General features: G+C 39.6%; 1 pseudogene; it reads left to right on the top strand.

Moving 5' to 3' along the window:
- The first annotated feature begins 1,154 nt into the window (after positions 1-1,154).
- LOC149184661 (calcium-dependent protein kinase 18 pseudogene) lies at positions 1,155-7,476 on the top strand (annotated as a pseudogene).
- The last annotated feature ends 4,933 nt before the right edge of the window (positions 7,477-12,409 follow it).

Below are 12,409 nucleotides of genomic sequence, written 5' to 3'. Positions count from 1 at the left end.
AGTTGAAATAGAAATTTCTTCCTTGGGACTATGCACAAACTCGTTTTCGTAGAATTCAAAATTTGGAGTAAAACCAACTTTCCATGGAAGATCTTAAGAAGTTGTTTTATGAATTGTCCATTCATGTGGATCACCAAGAAATTGATGGGCAATTGGTTGCAAGGTATGTGAACTTTCTAATTTCTTCTATCCAAGATGAATTGAGCATGCACAAGTTAGGAACATGGAAGAGGAATACTAGTTAGCCTTAAAGGTTGAGGAAAAACAAAACTGACAATAATTTCAAAGGAATAGAGGAGTAATGAGGGGTACATGATCTCTGTTGCGAGGTGGGTTCAAACTATATTAAAGGAGAACCATCTCAAGGAGTAGAGAAATCAAAAGATGCTCGATAAACTAACCTAAATCAACAAAGAGGAAGAGTATTTCGAAGGGGTGGAGGTTACAATGGTGGAAAAGGATTGGGAAACCAACAAAGACACTTTGTTTCTTTTAGGTGTGGTGAAGAGGGTCATATAGCATGTGAATGCCCAAATTATATCATGCAAGAGCATGAACAAGGAACGCAACCAAGATTGAACTTGGCCCAAGTGGAGAATGAAGGAGGAGTTGAATGTCAAGTTCCACCAGACGTGGGGGAGAATCTCATGATGAGGAGAGCAAGGGTGGTTCTAGAAAAGGAATAATGACAGGCGGGAAACAATGGACATTCTTGTCTTCAGATGAATATCTTTCCAACTAGGTGCACTTTGAGGGAAAGGTATGTCAAGTTATTGTTGATAGTGGTAGTTGTGAGAAGATGGCTTCTAGAGAGATGGTAGATAAATTGAACCTACACTGTGATAAACTTTCCCATCCTTATCGAATTTCACGGTTTAAAAAGGGGAATGGATTCGTTGTTGACAAAAGTTGTTTGGTCAAGTTTTCCATATAGCGTGATGTCATCCCAATGGATGCATGCCATATGTTGTTGGGAAGGCCATGACAATATGAGAGAAGAGTCATGCATGATGGTGAGCAAAATACAAATACATTTTGGAAGGATGGATCTAAAGTCATTTTATTGCCCCTTAAGGATGAAGGGAAAGTTAAGAATATGTTGTTTGAAAGACAACTTGTTAAGGAAGTGAAGGTAATAGGATTTTGTTGTGTTAATGGTGCAAAAGGAGAAGGAGAAGGAGAAAGTGAAGGAGAAGGTGAACAATAATGATGGGATTGCCTCGCTGGGGAAGCAAACCTATTTTGGTTATGAGAGGGATTTTGAGAGCAAATATTAGATTGGGAAATTGCTTGGGCATGGTTAATTTAGCTGCATTTATGTTGCTACAGACGAGGCTATAAACGAAATAGTTACAATTGTAAGAGAATCGAAAAGCAAAAGATGGGTTTTCCCATTACTATCGAAGATGTTAAGAGAGAGGTGAAGCCTATTGCAAGCCTTGACTGGGCATGAGAATATGGTTTAGTTTTACAATGTATTTGAGAATGGTGATTTTGTTTACATTGTAATGGAGTTATGTGAGGGAGGGGAACTCCTAGATCATATATTGTTAAAGAAGGATAGTAGGTAGAGTGGAAAAGATGCAACAAGAGTTGTATGACAAATGCTAAAAGTTTTCGCTCAATATCATTTATATGTCGTTCATTAGGACATGAAACCTCAAATTGTTCTTTCTAAGTATACACAAGAAGATTCACCTCGTAGATTTTATAAAACTAGGCACAAAATTTCAGGACATTGTAGGTAATGTGTATTATGTTGCATTAGAAGTTCTAAAACACAAATCTAGGCTTGAATATGATGTTTGGAGTATTGGTGTCATAACATACATTTCACTTTGTGGGAGGCGTCCATTTTGGGACAAGATAGAGGATGACATATTTAAAGAGATTTTAAGGAAGAAATCTGAATTTCGTGGAAAGCCATGGAAAAATTTAGCAATAGCACTAAGGATTTTGTCGAGAAATTGTTTTAAAGGATCCTCGTGCTAGGCTTGCTGCAACTCAAGCACTATCACATCCATGGGTGAGAAATCCCACTGGATATATCCATATGCCAAATGTGTGATTTTGTTAAATACATCCACCTAAAGCAGTGTGCACCCAGGGCATTGGCATCTACACTAGCACAAGAAGAGCTTGCAGGTCTTTCAGGTCAGTTTGATGCAATTGATATAGACAAGAGTGGATCAATAACTCTAGGAGAAATCAAACTTGCACTTGCAAAATATCAACCTCAGACCTTAAAGGAGTCACGTGTCCTTGAGATTCTTCAAGTGATGGACAACAACATAGATGGCCTTGTAGATTTTAATGATTTTGTAGCTGCCACACTTTATGTGCATCAACTTGAGGAACATGACTATGAAAAATGGCAATAGCTATCTCGAGTTGCTTTTGATAAATTTGATTTTGACAAGGATGGATATATCACTCAGTGTGAGGACAACTTGCAGGAGCTACGTTCTTTTCAACCAGAGGAGAATGAGGCATGGCTACCGGGAAACGAGATGTCAGAGGAGGAGGGTGACAAGGGTAGAAGGGAAGGCCATCATCGTTGTGTAATCGTGCCAAGGAGAAAGGAGGATTGCGTAAATATATACAAATAAATTTTGATTAATAGAATTTGTTCAAGTATGTTTAATCCAATAGAAATTGCAGTTCACTTTTTTTTGGTAACATCACAAAAGAAGAGGAGGATAATGAAATAGTAATAGGATATAATGGCATGAAATGATGTAAGTGAAACATGTTTGTCATTTTCCACTTGTATGGTAATGGGTAAGGGTGAAAAAAGTAATGGGTATGCATTTTTTTGTGTCATGATTGTTAAGTTAGACGATCTCTAATAATATCATCAACTTATGTTTTTAACTGAGTGTAGTCGGTGGAAAAGTGGGACATATCATATTTGTACTTCTAAGTTGTGATTCTTTTAGCTAGTGGAGTTCCTATGTTATTCTCCTAATATGGATACTATTTAATCCTTGTCCTTTGCGCTTTCATTTCCCTTAAAGAGAGGAGGTCTTCCATCACTCTTTATGTATGTTTGTGCCTGTGTTGTATTTGTATTCATGGATGTTACCATTTGTATGTTTATATTATGTTGTACCATGTGTTTTATGTTGAGAGAATTTTGGTTGGAGTATGATGTCTTAGAGGAATAGAGATTTTTAAGTTTGGGAAGGATGGTTATGCAAAGTGAATCATAACTACGTTGGGTTGCAAGAGAGCCAAAATTTGTTGGATTTGCGAATGGTTTTCTTTATTGAGAAACTCCAATAGTTGTATCAATAGACAACCATCTCTGATGTAATTATTTGTGCATAATAACATTCCTGCTCGAACTACTAACTTGGTAAATGAGGGATTCTAGAGGGAGCATCAATATAATAAGGGTTCCTTGAGGTTTAGAGAATGGATGAGAGGAAGGTGTCCAAGGGGAAGATCAAGTGATGTGTAGATGCATGAAGATTCATAGCGGATATTCAATTTTCATTGAACTTTGTAGCACTGTGTGTGGGTTTGGGTTGAGGTAGACAGTTGTTGGTAGATTTCTTACTTTCCATTTCATATCTTGGATTGTGGGTATTCTCTTAATTGATATCTATGTTTGGGTGTTGGAGTATTCATTTCTAATGGGTCAACACACACACACACACACAACACACACACACACACACACACACATATATATATATATATATTATTGTATACAAGTATCATCGTTTTTTAATCCATTGTGTAAAATTTTCAATATAATTCTATTTATAGATTACTTGTGTTGTCTTTTTAAATTTTTGAGTAAGTCTTAACAAAGTTTATATAAATTATAATTGCATTTCCCTAAGTATTTGTTGAAAATGGCTAAAAACAATTGGATTGTGTTTAGACTTAGATTGTATTTGAATGAATCATGATCAATTTAAAACCTACCCAGTTGAGTACAACAAATAATATTTGATCAATTGGTAATTCCTATTAATGTTAAATTTTTTTGATGTTCAGGTTGTACTCTTTAATATGTAAATGGAATATAATTTAAAGTCACGTAGATGATATATTAGAATGGTATCTTGAAAACATGTTGAATATGGTTTCTACAATTTGGATTAGGATTCTGAATGGTGGAAGGAGGAAAATACAAAATTCTTTATGTTTTGTAAGATGTTTGAAGTCATTTGGTGTTAGTAGATTTCACATTTACAAAAAAAAATATTTTTCAAAAGTATAATACCCCTAGTTAGTAATCTTTTGGAAGTTTAGAAGTGATGTTTAAAAATACATTTCAAAATTGTAAATCTAACTATATATTGAGCTCTAGAAGTAAGATATTGTCTTTTATTATAGGAAAGGAATTTTATTGATATGTTATATAGAGATAATTTTATGACCATTTTTTTAAGATATTTTTGAAACATTTTGACAATTTTTGTTAAATGAGATGTAAAAACACAACTTCAATTCATTATTATTATTATTTATTTACGTTTTATTCCTTATTTATCATTTTGTTAATATAAACTTGAGCACATCAGTTGTGTGAGATTATGTTCACTTATGTAAGTGATAGATACACACATAGGAATCACTTATGTATGAGTGATAGATACACACATAGGAATCACTTATGTATGAGTGATAGATACACACATAGGAAACATTTAGTTGCACGAGTGTGTAAATGCGTTGCTTATACATGCAAGAGAGTTGGTCATGTTATTGATCATATTAACAATGTTGTCAAGGTCGAAGCAGCTTTGCTACATCGACACACATAGGGCAAGGGCCCACCATTACCTCGCGCCAAGCTCTTGCTATTCAGATCCAACATCTTCTAAACATAAGTGATCAGAGACTTCGACAATTATTCATATTGTTGGAGATTTCCGGAAGAGAACTTTGTAATTGGTTTAGTCCATCCAAAGTTTCAGATGGTACTCTATCCATCATCAGGGACCAAATGCTTGTGAATGAACGAGTGTTGAAGAGCCTTTTTATAGGAGATAGAGAAGCAAGAATCTGTTAGAGAATCAACATGGTCAGGGTCAAAATGGTAACAAATTAGCACAAATAATTGTTCAGTACATTGATTTTTGACTTAATTGATATTTAAGAAATTAAAGAAATACATTAAAATGATAGTTTAAGTTATAATTTGACCAAAATCATAAAAGAGTATTAATTAATTTTGAAAATATGAAATATGAATTAATTAAAAATAATAATTGATAATAATTTAAGAAATAATAAAAAAATTGGATTAAGAGTTAAAAATCAAATAATATTTAAGAAATTAAAGGAATAAATTAAATTCATAGTTTGAGTTTGAAATTTCTGATTTTGCTCAAATTCAAACTTAAATTGTCAACTTAATTTATTCATTTAATTTCTTAAATATGATTTGATTATTAATTATTAATTCTTTTTTTTTATTATTCCTTAAATAACTATTAATAATTATTTTTAATTAATTCTTATTCCAAATTTTCCAATTTTTTTTTTTTTTTTTTTTTTTTTTTTTTTTTGTGATTTTGGTCAAATTAACACTTAAATTGTTATTTTAATTTATTCCTTTAATTACTTAAGTATCAATTAAGTAAAAATTTGGTTTTCTAAACGATTATTTTTACTAATTTATTACCATTTTGACTCGACCATGTTTATTCTCTAACGAATAATTGGTTCTCTATCTCCTTTAAAAAGGCTCTTCAACAATCGTTCACTCACAAGCTCTTTGGTCCTTGATGATAGATGGAGTAATCATCCGAAACACTGGATGGACTCAATCAATTACACAGTTCTCTTTCGGAAATCTCCAACCATCTTCTAAATAGTTAAGGGAGCAGTGCTTAAATAACCTCCAACAATTATGATGCAAGATTAGTGTCTTATATGGAGTTAAATGGGGTGAAGGTATTCACTTTATACTTGTTGCCTACCCTGTAAATCGTCACTATAATAACATATTTCTAAACAATAGATATTAGTAGCCAAAACTTAATGAACATAACACATGCAATTTATGGATTTTGGTCTACTTTAAAAATCTTAACCAATTTTTTTTTTGGTGTTAATATTAAATTTAGGCTTTTTTGCTGCTGCACGCGTGATCTGCATCGGCAAGTAGTTACAGAGCACATCCGCGTGTTGCTCTGTCGATATGGCCCCAGGAGGGGGCCCCGAGGCTGATCCATCTCTTCCACCTAAGCTGATGGCATTCAGGAAACTCATAGCTGCCTGCAACAAACGCCCGACCAATGAGAAACAACATAAATTCGTCAAAAGGTTGGAAACCATCCCCACGGTTGCCCTACCGACTGAAGAACCATGTAGATCGGCTCTAAACCTAGCAGAACGAGGGCTCATAGGCCAGTTCACGAGGCTTTGGCCCTCTCCCAAAGCCGTGGATGCCTGGGTGCAAAGGAATTGGAGATCTCTGGTAAAAGAAGGAATCAAAATCCATTTAGTAGGCAAGGGCTTCTTTGTGTTTGTCTTCGGCTTGATAGAGGACAGGAATCTCATATTCAGAAATGGCCCGTATTTCATCGGCCCTGAGGGACTGTACCTGAATCAGTGGACCCCAGATTTTGACCGAACTCAGGATGTTCCCTCGACTGTCCCTATTTGGTACGCCTGCCTCACTTACCTCTACACTACTGGACCTCGAAATCTCTAAAAACCATAGGAAATAAGCTCGACAAATACATAGATCGTGCAGAAAGGAAGGATCAGTACTCCTGCGCGAGAATTTGTGTAGAAGTCGATCTGGAGGAAGGCCTCCCTGAAGCTATAAAGCTTACGGTGGCTGATTGGTCCCACATTCAAGTGCTGGACTACGAGAAACTCCCGTTTAAATGCAGGCATTGCCATGGCTACAGACACTTTGCCAGACATTGCAAAAAGAAAACAGAGGAAGAGGCCGAGAACTCGAAGGGAGAACAATGGATCCAGGTCCAAAAAACAACACCAGCTAAACAGAACAACAGAACCAAAGGGAAAGGAGTGCCCACTGGGAGCAGAGCACCTCCCTTGGTACAAGGGGAGGGAAGCACAGGCCCTCCAAGAGTAGAGATCTCCAACAATCCCTTTGAAATTCTCAGCACATCAGAAGAACCCCTAGTCCCAACAGCCGAAGAAAAGGCCGAACAACAACCCATTACTATGGTAGAAGATAAAAGAGCGGAGGAAACAGATCCTCTACAAGCTGGACCTCCAAAAGGTGCCTCTAGTTCCCCATCCTATGCAGATATGACAAGGAAGAAGCTTCCAAAGAACTCTGGATCCTCGGAAGATGAGACAATCGAGAGGCCCTCGAAAAGAGTTGGGAGGAAATCTCACAAGGAGGCAAGGGAAGAAGAGGTTGAGAGACAAAAAATGCAAGGCATCCAGCCCACGATTGAGATGTCCATCGACATAAATACTAGAACCAGGCCTCCCAAGGGAGGGTTTGCTCCCCCCTCTGCCAGTAAATAATGCGATTAGTCTCTTGGAATTGCAGAGGCCCGGGGAATCCCTTAAAAGCTGAAGCAGTGAAGAACCTTTTGAAATCAGAATCCCCCGAGATCCTCATGCTCCAAGAGGCTAAAATAGAAGGGGATGCCCTTATAGATCTTTATAAAGCAAAATGGAAAACAAAAGTTGGAAAAATAGCAAGTGCAAGGGGTACATGCGGTGGGCTCGCCATCCTCTGGGAGGAAGAGAAATTCCAGCTTGAGAGTTCCTTCCAAACACAACACTGGATCTACACCAAACTTCGTCACCTTGCAAGTAAGATCACCTTCGCCCTTTTTAATCTCTATGTCCCAGTCCTCTATGCAGAAAAGACACATTGTTGGCAAACCCTGTCTGATTTTCTAGATGCTTACTCCCCCAAGAACATAATTCTAGCAGGAGATTACAATCTAATCCTTGAGCCAAAGGAAAAAAGAGGAGGAAACAACAGTAGAGACCATTTCCTTCCCTTCGTGGAAGATCTGATTCAACAATGGGATCTACTGGATTTCAAGCCAAAAAAAGGGCTCTACACTTGGTCAAATAACAGAGCTGGGGCGGAGCACATTTCAGCTCGGTTGGACAAATTTTTACTACAAAGCACCTTCCTCTCTGAAAAGAAGATTATCTCCACTAAAATTCTGCCAAAGTTGACATCAGATCACAAACCCATTCTTTTGATGTTCGAAGAAGAGGAAAATCTGGGGCCCATCCCCTTCTGGTTTAGCCCCCTCTGGGCACAAAGGGATGGGTTTATGGACACAGTCTTGAAGGCTTGGTCCATCCATGTTCTTGGTTCGCCCAACTATGTGTGGGAAAAAAAACTAAAGGCCACCAAAACAACCTTGAAAGAATGGATAAAAAAGCCCTCAGACTCCCCCACTAGTCTTAGTAGCGGTTCAATCTGCAACTGGATATGGAGAAGCACCACATTACCTATTCAGAAATTCAGAATGAGCAAGCAACCCAACTCAACACTCTTCGTTCCTTTAGAGCGGAGGAAGAATCCTTGAGGCTCAAATCTCGTAATCTATGGCTCCCGTCTGGAGACAAAAATACTGCCTTCTTCCATAAACAAATTCGAGCTCGTCTTTCCATAAATCACATTGCTGAAATTACCTCCCCTGATGGGACTGTCCTCAAAGGCACAACTCTGTTAAAAGAGGCTGCAACCTCTCACTTCCAGCAGTTGTACAAAGAAGAAGGTTCGGACGACGATGAGGAATCAACAGACTTCCTCTCCCACGTTCCAAGAATGGTAAATGAGGAGGATAACTCAAGACTTCTGAAGCCCTTCACCGAAGATGAAATCAACAATGTCATCTGGATGATGGAACCATACAAAGCTCCAAGACCTGATGGGTTTTCCATTCATTTCTATAGAATATGTCGGGACATCATCAAAGGCTTCCTCCACAAAGCCAAAGTGGGAGGAAGTGCAAACTCCACTTTCCTAACGCTAATCCCAAAAGAAGCCAACCCGACGGCTTTTGATCGATTTAGGCCAATTTCGCTGTGCAATTCATCCTACAAAATTCTCTCCAAACTTCTCGCGAATAGAATCAAGCCTTTGCTGGAAAAACTCATCTCTCCCAACCAAGGAGGATTTGTTAAAGGCAGACATATCCTGGATAATGTGATCCTAGTGCAGGAAATCATCCATTCCAGCCATCAACGCAAAGAGCAAGGGATGCTCATAAAGCTGGACATGGCGAACGCCTTTGACCGAGTAAGGCACTCTTTCCTCCTCCAAGTTCTTTCCGCTTTTGGCTTCAGCTCTGATTTTATAAAATTGATTAAAGCATGTATTGGAGAGCCATGGATAGCCCCTTTAGTAAATGGCAGGCCGGCCAACTACTTCAAAGCTTCAAGGGGCATTAGGCAAGGCTGCCCACTGTCCCCCTTCCTGTACATTCTGATGGTAGATTCCCTAAGCCGAAAGCTGACAGCAGAGAAGTTAAATGGGACACTTCCAGGCATCAGGGCGATGAGAGGAACAAACTCAATTAACCATGCCTTGTTCGCCGATGACTCTCTGCTCATGGGAGGTGCCTCCATTAAAATAGCAAGGGCGTTTAACGATGTTATACAAAGTTTCTATAGAGTTTCTGGAGCTCTAGTCAATAGAAGGAAAAGTGTTGTGTATGGTTGGGCAATAGATCAGCACACTGTCCATCGGATTGCTCAATCCTTGGGCTTCATGGGCTTTGCCTCTTGGGATAAACTCAAGTACTTAGGCCTGCCTGTAACTTTGGGAGCCAGCAAGGCCCCTCATTGGCTGGAAATTATCAGCAAAATCAAGGCAAAAATGACTGCTTGGGGCGGCCAGTGGCTCACCACAGCCGGGAAGTTTATCCTTGTAAAATCTGTCCTCTCCTCCCTTCCAATCTACCAGGCTTCGTTTCTATTGGCTCCAAAAATGATCACCGAGCAGCTTTCTAAGCTGATTCGAAACTTCCTGTGGCAAGGAGGAAAGGGGAATAAAAAAAAATTCACCTAGTTAGCTGGGACATAGTGAAAAGGCCAATATTAGAAGGTGGTCTTCAAGTCAGAGACCCCGGGTTGGCCAATCTGGCTTTGGGAGGAAAGATTCTTTGGAAAATATTCTCAAATCATCGTCACCCGGTAAGCCAAGTTCTCATTAAAAAGTATATGTGTGGACTCTCAATAAACAATATGGATGAAGGAGCCTCTTGCAAAGGAACCACTCTATGGAAGCTTTGCAGCCGTGGCTGGGAGTTCTTTAAAGATCACCTGTACAAAATCCCTGGAAATGGGAAAATAATAGGGTTGCGGGAAGACAAGATCATGGGCGTCGAAATCCACCCCTGAAATTGAAGATCTGCAGGACTGGCTCATTCAGCAAGGCATCCACAAGCTGGAAAATATATCTTCATGGGACTCTGATGGGAATTGGACCGGATGGGCTCTCCACCGCCTCCCAGATAGGTTGCTTCCTCAACTTCGCCTCTTCCTTGCTGCGATCTCGGGAATGGCTTGTGTGCACCTCCGTTCAAAGGACATTTGGGGTTGGGGGAAGACTAGTGCTTACACAGCATCACAGGGCTTTGTAACACTTCAAGAACAACATCCGCAGATCCATTCTCCTTCGCTATGGAAGCATGTCTGGGATCCCTTTGGCCTCCCAAAGATAAATTTCTTCTGCTGGGTTCTCATGCACAGAAGGGTCCTAACAGAAGATAACTTAGCGAAACGAGGAATTATTGGGCCCTACAGATGCCCTCTTTGTTGCTTGTCTCAAGAAACACTTGAACACTTGTTTATCGACTGCCCCTTCACCTAAGAAGTATGGACGTAGGCTATGCATGAGCATAGAGTTCAAACTCCAACATAGCTCACAGTGGTTAACTTATTCGCCTCCTGGAAAGGGCGTTCCCCTCACGCGTTGAAGAGAAAATCCACATGGGACAAGATCTGGTATGCAATACCAAAATACATTTGTTGGGAACTGTGGCTAGCAAGGAATGAAGCCATATTCAAGAACAGTCTACGCACCCCCATTGTAGTGGCTGCCAAAGCAAAAGCATTTTTGTTGGAAACTATCGAGAATCGGCCACATAAGCCAGACAATGAGCTCCTCCTAGAAGAGATTAGTTGGCTAGGTGGACCTCTGAGATGTGCCAGCAATAAAAAGAACCCCACTCGACCTTGCTCCAACCCAGAGTGGAGGCTCCGGACCTCTGAACTGGATTTTCAAAAGTGGTGGAAGAAACAAGGCAAAGTCACGATATTCTTCGACGGAGCCTCCAAAGGAAATCCAGGAATATCAGGAGCAGGGGGAGTAATCTACTCCCTGGACGGGCACAACAAAGACAACTTCAGCTGGGGTCTAGGACAGAGCTCTAACAACCAGGCAGAAGCCTTAGGATTGCTCAAAGCTTGCTCAAGGGAATGGAGGAAAAAACATCCAAGTCTTTGGGGATTCGTAAATACTGATAAAAATCCTAAATATAGGTGGTTACCTCAACAATCCAGCGCTTAATAAGACCCTATAGAGAATTAGGAAAGTGCTGCAGAACTTCACCACCAACGCCTTCTACCACATCCTCCAAAATCTAAACAGGGAAGTGGATATAAAGGCAAACATGGGCTGCCTCTTAGCCCAAGGAGAAATTTCTAAGAATGAAGATGCACCTGTCTGGGAACCTATTCCATAAGAGAGAAGATCCCCGAGCTGTGCAAAACAGGACAATGGCGGCAATGTTCTCCCTGCAGAGCCCTCCAATCGGCAAAGCACCTGTCCCCATGTTCTTCCAATGCAGGCTACAAACAAAACTCAATACATCCGATCTCTGTTGATTGTCCGGCCTATGTATTGGCACTGCTACAGCATAACAAACATGATCTCATTCCCTGTTCGTCCCTCTCAGTTTGGCTACTTCTTCTCGCCCAAGGCATTATCTATGCATACAAAAACAAGAATGTTCATAAAATAGCGATTCAGTCAAAAAATTTCCATGAAGGAAGACGTAGAACAATGCTGACGCGGGGAATGGATTCGTCGCTGGATGCCTTTAGGTTTCGCTTCTCGAAATTAAACGCTTCTGTGTAGGGTAGCTTGTGTAACACAACAACACGAATTCACTGATGCGGTGTTGCTTGGACTTATCACTGTACGCCTTCAAGCTTCGCCCCTCCCCATCACAGTGAAATGAAATGAAATTTCTGTGCAAGGTGTCCTGTGTAATACAACAACATTGATTTTTTGCTGATGTTGTGTGGATTGGGAACAAACTACAAAAGGAATGTAATAGAGGTTGTTTAGGCTCCGACCCAACTCTCCATCTCTAAATAAAAACTTATCTGTTCATGTTAAAAAAAAAATCCTAACCAACGAAGGTTTTTTCTTTCAATTTGGGTGTCAAATTAGAGAGATACGACTTAGAATAATGTG

This window comes from Pinus tabuliformis, chromosome 3_2 (assembly GCF_031772625.1).
Source record: "Pinus tabuliformis cultivar Carrire ecotype Pingquan chromosome 3_2, CPIR1, whole genome shotgun sequence".
In the NCBI taxonomy this organism is placed as follows: domain Eukaryota; kingdom Viridiplantae; phylum Streptophyta; class Pinopsida; order Pinales; family Pinaceae; genus Pinus; species Pinus tabuliformis.
Note: the sequence above shows the minus strand (reverse complement) of the source record. Positions and strands in the feature narration are given on the sequence as shown.